Consider the following 12,337-nt stretch of genomic DNA (forward strand, 5'->3'; position numbering starts at 1 on the left):
TATATTAAAGGCTTCGGTAAATTCTGAGGACAGAAAATTCAACAGTTGCTGAGAGGTCAAAGACATTTGTTAAAGATAGCAGTAGCTGAAAGATGTTGCTGTACCTGGTGAAAGATTAGATTGAAATTTTAGCTGAATTTGAGGAAGGGCAGATGCTGAGGTCAGAAAGATACATTTGAAGAAAACAACAATATGTCAGGGTCTGCAGTTGCATCCAGCCCTTGGCAGATTTACTTTTGGCTATGTCCCTTTTTGGCCATGTGTGAGATGCTACTGAGCAAACTGATGAATTAGAGTGCCTAATAATAAGGCATGGCTGGGGGATCTCAATACCTGTGTGTGACTTAAACATGAAGTAGCACTGAACTCAGGTACTGAGCTGAAAATTGGAGAATCACTGGTCACTCAGGTCACTGGTTTGAACTGGTATGGCAGTCCCTAAGACTCTGTAGCAATGCAGGATCCATGTGGCAATGTGAATACAAAGCAGATTCTCTCCTGGCTATGATGTAGCCTTAGTTTCCTGCACCCTTACCAGATGGGACCAGGAGAATGCAAATAAGAACAGAATCTGCCTTTCAGAATATTTATTGCTTTGGGGCTGAACAAGCCAGAAACTGCACAGTTCGTTTTTTTTTTGCAGTACTGACAGGAAAGCAAACAAATCCTTGGACTTTAATTTTGTATGCCAGCACAACTGGCTATGGAGCTGCTTGTTTTACATCTCGTGGCTCAGAAGTCACTTTTCCTTAGACTTCCATTTGCAGAATCAGCTGCAGACTATGAGCCTGCTTAAACATAGATGTGGATTGTTTCTCAAATGAAGTTCTACTTCTATATAAATATAATATTAATATATATAAAGACTGTTTTTGTAGCCTCCTGGGATAATTTCATTTTTATTATAGCAGTTTTGTAGATGCTGATATAAAGGAGAAATTCTACTTGGGACATTAGGAAAATGCAAATATCAGACAGTGAGCATGAAGGCTACAGCCTACTGCCACAGGATGAAGTCTGTGGGAAAAAGTTGGCAAGCCAAACTGGTTCCCAGCTACTTCATGCAATTGTGCCATGTACACCGTCACATAGCTGCCAGTAGCTTGCAGCATAGCAGCACACTGTGCACTGCTATGAAATCCAGCTCTTTGTTGATCCTTCATCTGCTGGAAGCTGTTGCCTCTTGTGTTTGCCTGTGAGTTCTGTGCAGCAGCAAAACCCCAGAAAAAAAAAAAATTCCTTCTGCAGCAATTTGGGGTTATAGATAGCAGAACCTCTTAAAAATGCTGTTTAAATACTTTGAATCTTTAGGTGATCTGGGAAACACTTTGTGAACAATGGAAGATAGAAAAGGAGAGAAGGCGGAGACCTCATGTTTTAGATGTTGTGAAATTCTTGTAAGTTAAAATAATAAATCCTATGAAAACAACAATTAATTGTAAGTGCACTAAATGATACAAGTTAACTCATGTTATTTTGGCGTTCTAGCTTATTGAAAACTTCTTTTTTTTTGTTTCCACATCAGTTTTGTGGATAGGCTCAGTGCTTCTTTGGTTGGTTTTATGCTTTTTTTCCCTGTTGAGTTTTTGGAGGTGGTCATTGAAGAGACACTGCTGGGGTTTAGCAGGTGTTTATCCTTTAAGTATGCTATACATTTTTATTTAAGTGAGCAATATTCTGAAAGTAGGGTTGGATGTCTATGGAGATTGCTTCAAATAGATACTGGATTTTTTTTTGTGTATATGCCTTTAGGCAGGATTGAGGTCAGGTAGGATTTGTGATCTCAGCTGTGGTATTCAGTTGTAGCTTTGTGTCCCCAAAAATCATCTTGCCCTGAATATTTCAAATGCTTCTGATTTTGTTTATTTCATCTGAAATATTGCTAGTGGCAGGTATTGTAGTGGTGGTGTTGTACTGCTTAGAACGTCAGCCTCCCTCAATACAAAGAAAATTGGATAAAGCCGTAAGCAGTTAGTATGAGTCAGTGATTCTCTTCTGTACAAAACCCCAAACAACAAGTGGATCAAGGAGCTTTCTTAAAATTGTCAGGATATTGCATTTGACCATTTAATGGAATAACCTGCAGCTCTTTGTAAGGGAATTGTCAGAAGTCAGCGTGCTCTCCCTCTCCAGCCAAATCAATCCTTATGTTTTCCAATTTGTTCTCCTTCCCCAGATCCCCCTCTTTCTTTCCCCTCCTTGCCTTAGCTTGTTCTTCCTGTACCATTTGCCTGCATTTCCACATTTTCTCCTTCCACAGAGAGAAAAATAATCCAGTGATATTCTCCGTTGTGGAGTGCTGGTGTTACAATAGTGAATGGCCATTAAGTGTTAAACCTACATAAGGAGAAAAAAAAATTAATAATCCTACCTTTCAGATTGTACTCCATCGATTGCTTGAAAGGTTTGGCTTAAATATGTTGATCCTACAATAGCAAAACAACACTTTGTGAGTGGTTTCTTCATGTGCCCACACAAGTAAGAAGGATACTCTGAGGCACAGGCTGCCTACTGCAAACAACGTGGAAATATAACAACCTCCTCTTCGTGTCATTGTGAATTTTTAATTTAGATAATGATCAAACAAACCACTTGAGTAGTATGCTCATCCCCTTGAGCTGAACTGGAATGCTAACCTGCTTAAAGTGAGCATGAGCTTGCCTGCTACAGTGGATTAGGACTCATGTGAAGTGTTTAAACAACAACAATAAAATTAGAAAATTTTCAAATATGCAGTATTATGGGATTTTGTTTTACTTTGCTGGGAGCCAGGATATTTATAGTATCAGCTAAAACTTTACCTTTGCTGTGTGCTTGTCAGAATTTTCCCCTTCAGTTTTTCACAAACTTTCAAACTTAAGAAATGCCTCTGGCATTTATGATTCTAGGTATCGGTAAAGCTATTGGTCTTTCAAATATATGTGCTCCAGGCTAAATGGAAAATTCAGCAAAATGTTTTGTATTAAGAATTTACAGAGAGACAGATAAATTCATGAGATGATAGAATGAAACAATGCAGATGCCTTTTCTCCTTTAAAAATATTAATATTTTCTGTATTCCTTATGGTGAGTGGAATGTGGGCATATGCCTATGTGGATCTGTGTGTGCATGCAAAACTGTAATGAATATTAATCACCAAGTTGAGCTTATTTCTGTGAAACGAGTCGTGTATTTTGCTGTGGATTTTAAAATTTGGGCCACGTGCTTTCTTTCGTTCTCAGCATCTCTCTGCTTGAGTGACAATAACTTGAAAAATCTCTTACATGACAAGCCACAAATCCAGACAGAGTTGTGCTTGCACCATTCTTGAAACCTGCAAGGCTTTTCTTGTAAGAGAGTGAGGTTTTCACTGGCCTTGAGATCCCTTTCAGCAGAGCTCTCCTAGGATCTAAGCCAAGGCAGTTTGTTCCTGAATTCAGCATCCATAGATAATGGGGCTGGAGAGGGACAGTACAAGGCAATTTCATGGTCATTGCTGTTGCTGCTGGTTTTGCTATGCTGTCTTTACATACATATTCCTTGCAACTATACTTTTCAGAATTGATGGGTAAACTCTGAAAAGTTTTCATAAAGTGTCTCTGCTAGGTTTCAGGATTTGAAAAGTACCTGTGGCTGCACAGGTAGTTTCATGGTTGCTGTTGGCCTACAAAGTCAAGGCGACAACAATGCATAGTGTCTAACCCATAGGTCATGCTTAGAAGATTTTCTATTAAAAGCCTGAAATATGACTGAAAACTAAATGCAAATTGAGGTGGCCCAGATATCTGATGTCACTCATCGCTAAGGTCAGCCTGGGAACCCTTGATTCGTTGCTTTGCTCCATTGCCCTACAGCAAGTCACTTAAATGGTGGCATACAAGACAAGGTCATATCCTTCTCAGAGCTTAATGTTTGTGCAGCACTTTGGAGATTCATGGCCCTATTCAATCTTATACTGTTGCAAAGGGTTGAGAATGTTTCTGTGCATCTGTTAAAGGTCATGTGTTCCTATTTTTATGCAACTTTTGCAACTTTTTGTCTTGTGTCTCTGCCTTAATTCTATTCTTATTTGATACAGCTGTCATTATTAATTACCAAGTAGCTTCTTCCATTTAATTTTTTGTTCCAATCTGTAATTAATCTTTCTTACAGTGTAATTCTGTCTTGATGTCCTTATTTGTTTTGTATAAGCCATGGCCTAAACATTAATGCGTACAATGAAAATAAAATGAAAAATAAAATCCATGGCCTCTTGCCACATGGTGAAAGGATGCAGATTTTATTTAATAAATGCAAAAGATGTAGCCTGCCTAACTAAACCTTACAGTGCATTTTTATCTCCTGTGAATTGCTTTTGTCTCTTTAATACATTTTTAAGTAGTAGGTTAGCTATAGGGTTTTCTTTTTATTTATAATTGAATTTTGTTTGTTTATTTTAAATCTTCTGGGAAATATGTTTTTATACTTCCCTGGAAATTTAAAATGAAAATGCCAGAAAGGAGAGTTGAAGGGAGTCATAGCTGTTGGTAAGTTGTAAGCTTACCCATTATATCATGTCAAGTGATAACTGATTTCACTGTGAACTTGTGTCTGATGTGTGTGACTGACTTTTGACCCAAAAGTAGGGTGTGTTTTTTCTTTAAGGGAAAGGAAAAGCAAGGAATTAGTAAAACTGTTTGCCTATAATGTTAAAATGAGTGCTGAAAACTCAGTCTCAAACGCTGGATGTTTAACAGAAGAATATGTGCAGAAGCTGGCTTTCAATTGAACCAATAATTCATTTTCTCTGTGTCAGACACGATCAAGCATACCCCATTCTATATTTGTACTTAAACTTCAGTTAAAAATAACCCCTTTTCATTGTATTTGGAGCTTTTTCCTCTTCTTCTTGGTAATAGTTTGGAACATGGCTGTTAGTCCTGCGAATTACACTCAGACATCTTAATTAAATACTCTTTTTACCATCCTCTTTGCTTAGCAACATCCCTTTTGAGATATTCTGGGAAACTTAATACTTGTCTGATGTGTAAAACAGTGTTTGTAAATCAAGGAATGTTGCCACATCCTGCTCCCTTATGTCATTTAATACTTTTTGTATTAATCTTTTTGAGACAGAAACATGAAGCCTTACACACTCAGTCACTCCAACTTATTGCACGACACAATTATGAGTGACCCGAGACCCAGTCTTTGGAATATGGCTTACCATGTTGGTGTAGATCGTTAAAGCGAGTGTATAGTATCTACATGATTGTCATGGATCCAAGCAGCAAGTAGTTTTCACATTCCAAAATAACCTGGAATTTAAACAAAATCATTAGGCTCTCAGAAGCTCGTATTTGCATTTTCCATTTCATTTAGTTGCTGAACAACATGCTATCTCAAAGTCATATAGTCAGAACCTAAATGTGGTACCCTAAGCCTGCTTAGGCATAGACCCAGGGTATGCTTCAGACCTTGCGTGTGTTTTGGCATGGACAAAATTGACCTTTTGGACACTGAGCAGTCATTTCTGTATTTACCTTCTAATGCTGCTGTTTAATCTCTTTCTATGTTTTTGTTTTCTAAGACTGTATTTGTGCTCTGCTCAAAGTGTGTGTGGGGGTGCTGCTTCCTCTGCGCAGGCTCGGCAGTTGTCACTCCAGTCCACCTGTTGTCCTGTTCCATTAGGAGCTCCCACCATGAAGTTTTCAAGCACCGTACACAGTTTCTGTGTTGTATAATGTGTGAAGTTGACCAGCAGTTTTCGTAAGAGCCTCCCTCACCCTGAAGATCAAAGAGAACTAACATATATTTTACTCAAACAATACAGGGTTTAACTCTTTCTTTCCTGAATTCATAGCTTGGTCTTCCAAGCTGATCTGAAGATCAATTGGTTGTAGACACTACTTGTTTTTCTTTGGTCAAAAGTATTAGAACTCCATGCTGTCCCTGACAGTTTCAGAAAATGTTCAGCTATCAACAGTGGTTTTAATTTATGCCCTGAGGTTTGCAGTCCCCTCACAGTTTCCTTCCCTTCTCTAATGGCCTCGGCCCTGCTTCTTGTGTGCTTTCGTGGTATTGTTCAAATACTTTCTTTGCTGCAAATTCTGTTGTCAAATAGCTTTTTTGGGGATCTTTTTTGGTCAGTTCAACTCTTTATCTCAATTCAAATTTCAGTGGAAGAAACCTCTGATTTCCATGCATTCTTTGTGTTTCTACCCATATGTTTCACTATAATTGTTTATTTATGTTTGCATTAATGTGTTCTTTGCGCAAGGCAAGCTGAGATGTGTTTTGTATGTGGGACACTGTATAAAATATGGGCCCACTGCATGTTGATGGTAAAACTGTGATTGACCTTGCTAGGAGTGGAATCAAAGCCTTTAAAATTTTGTTGCAAGGTCATGAAAGGGAGGAGTTTTGTGAAAGCAAAGCTGAATTTAAAAATCCTAAATTGTTTCTATGAATACTGGGAGTGAAGAAATAATCTTTCAACTGTAAAACTGCACACTTCTCCCTCAGGCTTTATAGGGATGACGAGAATTAAAAATGTAGGTAACTAGCTGTTTTGGTTGGGGGGACTGAGGAGGAAGAGAAATGAATAGTCAGTTTTTCTTTACACAAAGCACCTAGGAAATATAATCATGTTGATGTTAGTTATACTATCAATTTTTCTGGAGTTCAAAAAGGTTTTCAAGAGTTTTTGTATATATTTATCATTATGCTAGTTCTTGAATTTGTCTTCACTCTCCTTGTAAATATTGAATATTGTCACTAGTGATGTGAAGAATGCAAGTGGGCAACAGAGGTACCGTGCAGCAGGTAACACTGGAATGAACACTGGCTAACAAATCTTTGAGATCTGACCAATCTCCCTGATTTGTGAAGAGCCTGATCAGTAACTGAAAAGGCCCAAGTTGTTTCCCGAGTGGTAAAAACAAGCTGACAAAAGGAGAGATCTTGATCCACAGCTGCAAATAGACAGTAATCATCTGAAAGAGCTCTGTGATCTTGCCAGTTCCTGGATGAACGGGTTGAACTTCCTGTTATCACCTGTGTGAACTGAGTTTTGCTTATTTTGCCATAAATTGAAAATACAATAAACTGCTGGTGTGTTGGACTGTAAGAAGTGGTATATTCAAATATCTACAAGAGATTTCTGGAGAATTACCACCTTTCCGTTAGCTGAGGCAGCTTAGGATACTGCTGTCTTTTTTTAGTTGATCTTGCAGTCCATTATCATGTGCCCATTTGTGTCCAGATACAGGTTCTTACCTATAGTTTTCTTTTAGTGAGGCCCCTTTGGGTCACTGGCAGAAAGAGATATTTTTATGTTCTGTTTGTTACACCACTTTTGTAAACCATGCTGTACTACTTCTTCCTGGCAACTAACGATCATGAGCTGTTTTAGATGGTAGTATCCTTGTTCCTAGCAGACTTTCTGCTGCCTGGACTCTGAAACACAACAAAATAAATTTGTCTTATGTTTTATGAGGAGTCATACAGAATCATAAAATAATCGATTAAAAGGGAGCTCCAGAGTTCATCTGTCCCAACCTTCCACGCTGTAGAGGTCAATACAGGTCTACAGCATGGTAAGAAACATGTAGCACCCAGGTTTAGCTTGTTAATACATGGGAAGCTTTGATCTTTATTGGCAGTGTCTGCAACAGCAGCATATGGCTCTGCTGGGCAGGTGATGCCGTGTCAATATACTTTGACTCTGTTTGTATAGTTCTTTATTAGTAAAAATCTCCCAGAAACCAGCCTAGGCTGAAATTTCAGCATCCAAAATTTTCCACTTCTCTAACAGTTCCCTGTTCTTAGCTTGAGTGTTAAATGTGTTCTGATTGCTTACCTCCAGATTTCAGCCTAAAATGCTAGCAATCTGTCTTCTGTTTAAAGAACCTACAAGAAGAAAAGAACATACTGTGTATTGCTGTATATGGCTATTTGCATAGATCACTGTGTGCTGAGGCAATACAGAGACATTTCTCTTCCCTCTAGAAGGTGGTATTTCTGGCATGTTCCCTGGGTCTGTTGTTAAAAAGATAATTTTTTTTTTTGTTGTTGTTGCAGTAGATTACATTGCTCCTCAGGTACGGCTTTTTCATTTTAAAGTTTTTGTTGTCAGGACAAGCAAAATAACGGCTAGATAAGAAATGTCTTATGAGTGGGACATTTTACAGCTTCATCCTGCAAGTTGCTTCGGCACAGGGATGTTCAGGTGTCTAATTCCTGTAGACACTATTCAGCCAGCACTGAGAAACCATGGCAATCTGACAGACTGCTCTGCGTGGAGCAGCTTCCTTTTCTTATTTTGTAGAAGATGAGGACATGCAGCCTTTCATACGATCAGAATCTGAGAAATCAGCCTACCCAGATGCTTAAAAATGAATTAAGGGGAGGGAGTGAGTAAAACCAGCTCCTGATTCCTGCAGCTGTCAGTGCCCATAAATCAGCTCTGGTTTTACTTTTTTTTTGGCAGGAGAAGAGCGTGAATTTAATTAATGGGTTTGACTTGCTCTGGAAACACACAGTAGAGAAATTGCCCGATGCACACCTTTCACAGATGCTGTAAACATACGAATGTTATTGTGTATTTACTCATTAATTGTGCTAGCTACAGCTGAATGCCTCAGGCAGGTGGCAAGCCAACGACTGCAACAAATCCTTGTTCTTTGGACACCCTGATCAGAGCCAGAAAGGAGCAGCAGGTTAGCTCCTGGTTTCTTGGTTCCACCCGAGTTCTGCTCAACAAAAGCATTAATAGTGGCTGCTGGAGAAGACTCTAGGGGAAAACAAAAAGAGTGGGTTTTTGTCTGTTTTCCATGATTGGGAATTTAATAATAATATGAAAAAAAAATCAAGTAGAATTATCCTGCCAATCTTTTTTTTTTTTTTAAAAAAAAAAAAAGGAAAAAAAGCCTATTCTTTTTAAAACTATCCCTGCAATGGATCATCAGTAGTATCTTTGCATTCTTTGATTTATCTTGTATTTTTAATTCTATCTTAATATGTGTAATGAGACACAGAAACTGTCGGACTGGATCAGAGCCCAGTTCAGTGCTGTAGTCAGCATCAGATACCTGAGCAGAAGTTGCACAAATACCCTGTTAGGAGCTGGTATTCTGCAGCTTTTACATAACATCAAGCATGGCTTAAGTCTCTGACTTTGAAGACATACATTCTCCTAAAACTTTTACGTTTTAAAACTTATATTTGATTTTGTCATGTTCACTGTTGTGATGCTGGATAGTGTTTGTTGTTTTCTATGGAAACCTCATTATGCTCTTTCCTTCTGTAACAGATTTATATGCAGCAATTACCCAGACTAGTTATGCTGGAGGAAGAATTTTGTTTGCTCCGTTCTGAACTGGTCCTTTTTTTGATCTGATTGAATGTTCCCTGGTATTTATATTGTATAAGAAGATGGTTACACTTTTCCCTTTAGTCTACAGTGCAGTGTAGGATTTTGCTGTCTAGACAGCTTGAGGACTTTGAAAAATGTATACTGAGAAATGCAGCTTTTTTAGAAGAGTTATTCAAAGCATTATTTGAGGTCTTCTATATGGATGGGTCTTTTTGGTTAGCATGGATGTCTCTGAGATGTGGAGGTAATCTTTAAGTAAAGAAAATTGGAAAGTGGTGCTTTATTCAAATACTCAAAATAAGCTTGAAAATGCTGAAAAAAATGGTTGAATGTTGCTTTATATTCCCCATCTGGCCTACAGGTGTAAGAGCATCCTGGAAACTTTAGGTGCAAAATGGCATCGACTCTCCTATGATTGCTTACACCCTGTGATGTTGTACTAACAGTGTGAGTTCTGTGGTTTTTGTTGGATTTTTTTTTCCATTTGTTTGTTGCTTAGGTCCTGCCCCAAAACTCTCACTGTCTGAGGATTTAAGGAGAATTTCAGAACATTATCAGACCTGTGGTGAGTGCATTTATGAATATTTATCTGGAACTCAGGATTCAGAGTGAGTGTTAAGAGTGCAAGCCACTGCACATTTTATTCAGGCAAAATACGCAGACTTCTCTTCCTTTCCCTGTCATGCTCATATTCTGACAAGATCCATGATCCTTGGTTTTTAAACACACATGCCAAAACAAGAACATCCATAACAAATTTCAGTCAAAAAATGCTTCTTCTTATTCTAAGTTTAAATATTTAAACACACTTATAACTTCCCTGGCCAGACATGACATTGGTAATTCTGGGAAATGTTCATAAAGAATACCAGACTCCGGGTGATGGGCGCGCTGGGTCTTTGTGTTTGTTGTAAGAGAACATTTTTTTCATTTCACTGTAGAATAAATATTTTAGCTTTCTCGTCTATATATAACAGCTTTAATCAAAAGATTTTAATAATTTCTTAGATTATCATTGAAGCTATACCTAGCAGCATTTTATCATGAAAAAAATCTTCATCACTTGATTTCATTAGCACAACTTCCTGTAAAAGCTGTGCTGCACACTCTGGGGTCTTACGTAGAGATGACTGAAAAAGTAAATCATTGTCCCCAGCTATTTTGCTTAGGACCTGGCTCTGTAAGCAGTATTCCCAGATACCCAGTCATCTCCCAACCTCTGCCTATTTTCAGGCAGTGGTGACAACGAAACATCTAATTTAGCTACAAAAATTATGCAGGTTTCCGAGGAGTGTAATGCACTGTCATAAGCTCATAAGCTCTTCTGTCAGCAAAGAGCCATGGGGAACCTCCTGTAGGAATGGGATTTCCCTCCATTCACATTTTTGAGGATGTGTGAATGAATGACATTAAATCATGGGCTATAATTTAGACAGTGAGAAGATTGCAGACTGATTCTATAAGTAGAAAAATCCTTTGAGGAAAGAAATTATGTGTATAATCCTGTCAGTCAGAAGATAGAGATTCAGTCAAAAACTAACTTATATAAATGGCTTCATGGTAAAGATTGTGCTAATAGAGGTAAGAAATGTATTTTGCTGAAGACTACAAAAATTGAGAAACATTGAGGAATGATTTTTCTTTTCGAGTAGATGTAGTAGCAAAATATTCTGAGCTATAATTAGTTGACCATGACTCTTCTGTTGCAACATTTGAAATAATTGTCATTACGTAGATTTGTAGTTTAAAGAATCCTGATGTGCTTAGCATTCACTTACACATTTGGATAAGATATGCACCCTTTAAGGCCACAACTTCAGAGTGGGACTTGTTCATTATAGTTCATAACTGTGTGAATATTACAGTGACACAATTGAAGAATAAACTGATATGGAATAGAGGTGCTTCAGGTAACATTTTGAATATTCAGTGCTAGCAAACACAGACTTGGAAGCAGGTTTTCCCCATCACTTTTGCTATGTGCATGCATATATATATTTGATAAACCTTAATGTGCTTGTAAGGGCCTAAAAGGCACATAAAATCCTGCTGAAGCTAGCTTCTCCTGGTCCATTTGAAAGTTCTAGCTTTAATGATAGCAATATTTTCATCCTCCAGCCAAATAAAAGCTCAGGAGGATGTATTAGCAGTGAGTCCTTTGAGCAAAGCAGGCAGTAATGACGATGATGATTTTGAAAATGAAAACATTTCCCTAATGTGGTCTTTAATGCCCTTTCAAAATGGGCAGCAAAGGTGGTTTTCAGACGAGCTACTGCCATTCAATTAGACTGACCTAATTTATTTTCTTCTCTCTCCTACAGATTTCCACAGTGATACAATTTAACTTTCTTAAGATCACGTTGTAGCCTGGATGGGGCTTAGGTTACAGCACCATTAACTGACAGAGTTCAAATACGGAAAATATTCCCTGTGTGGTTGTCTTGTGCGTATGCTCATCTGAGCTAAGAAAACTGAAAAAGGTTTTTTTTTTTTTTTATTTGGGCAGGTGCAACTTTTTAGAAGGAAAGTAAATGCTATTGCAGCCCAGAGCAAATGCTACTGGGTATGACTTATGCAATGTATATACTTTTTTAATTAGAAGAAGTGGAGATTATAGGCCCAGACTCCTATATTTATATCATTATCTTTGTGCTGTCTGCTCACAGTGACATACTAAATGGCACAAAATTCTCACTAAACACCTATAAACTCAGTCGTATGCATCACATCTCACAGCAGAATTGGTTATGCATTTAAAGCAGTTTTATCTAGGAACAGAAATTCTTACTGGGTGTTTCTTCAGCAGCATCTGTTTTCTTTATTTAACTTAATTAAAAGCTGCTTTAGAATGCATTGATGACATCAACATTTGGCTAAGATTATGGAGTGATTGTTCTAGGTTCCAAGCCTTTGCAATAAATAAAAGTTGGTTTTGAAGCATGAAATTACTTTTTTCTTGCAACCTATTCCTTAATTTAAAATTGCTTATCCTATGAGACTGA

At 37.9% G+C, this 12,337-nt stretch overlaps 1 protein-coding gene across 1 annotated transcript in view; it reads right to left on the reverse strand.

The window, feature by feature from the left end:
• PGCKA1 (PDCD10 and GCKIII kinases associated 1) overlaps positions 1-12,337 on the reverse strand; it is a 42,680-nt gene that overhangs the window by 17,105 nt on the left and 13,238 nt on the right. The window contains exons 2-4 of the mRNA XM_086747146.1: positions 7,821-7,870; positions 5,187-5,277; positions 2,372-2,426 (exon numbers count right to left, since the gene is read on the reverse strand). The gene's annotated coding sequence lies outside the window, so the exon portion shown is untranslated. The remainder of the gene's footprint in view (positions 1-2,371; positions 2,427-5,186; positions 5,278-7,820; positions 7,871-12,337) is intronic.

This window comes from Chlamydotis macqueenii, chromosome 4 (assembly GCF_036417535.1).
Source record: "Chlamydotis macqueenii isolate bChlMac1 chromosome 4, bChlMac1.mat, whole genome shotgun sequence".
Classification (NCBI taxonomy): domain Eukaryota; kingdom Metazoa; phylum Chordata; class Aves; order Otidiformes; family Otididae; genus Chlamydotis; species Chlamydotis macqueenii.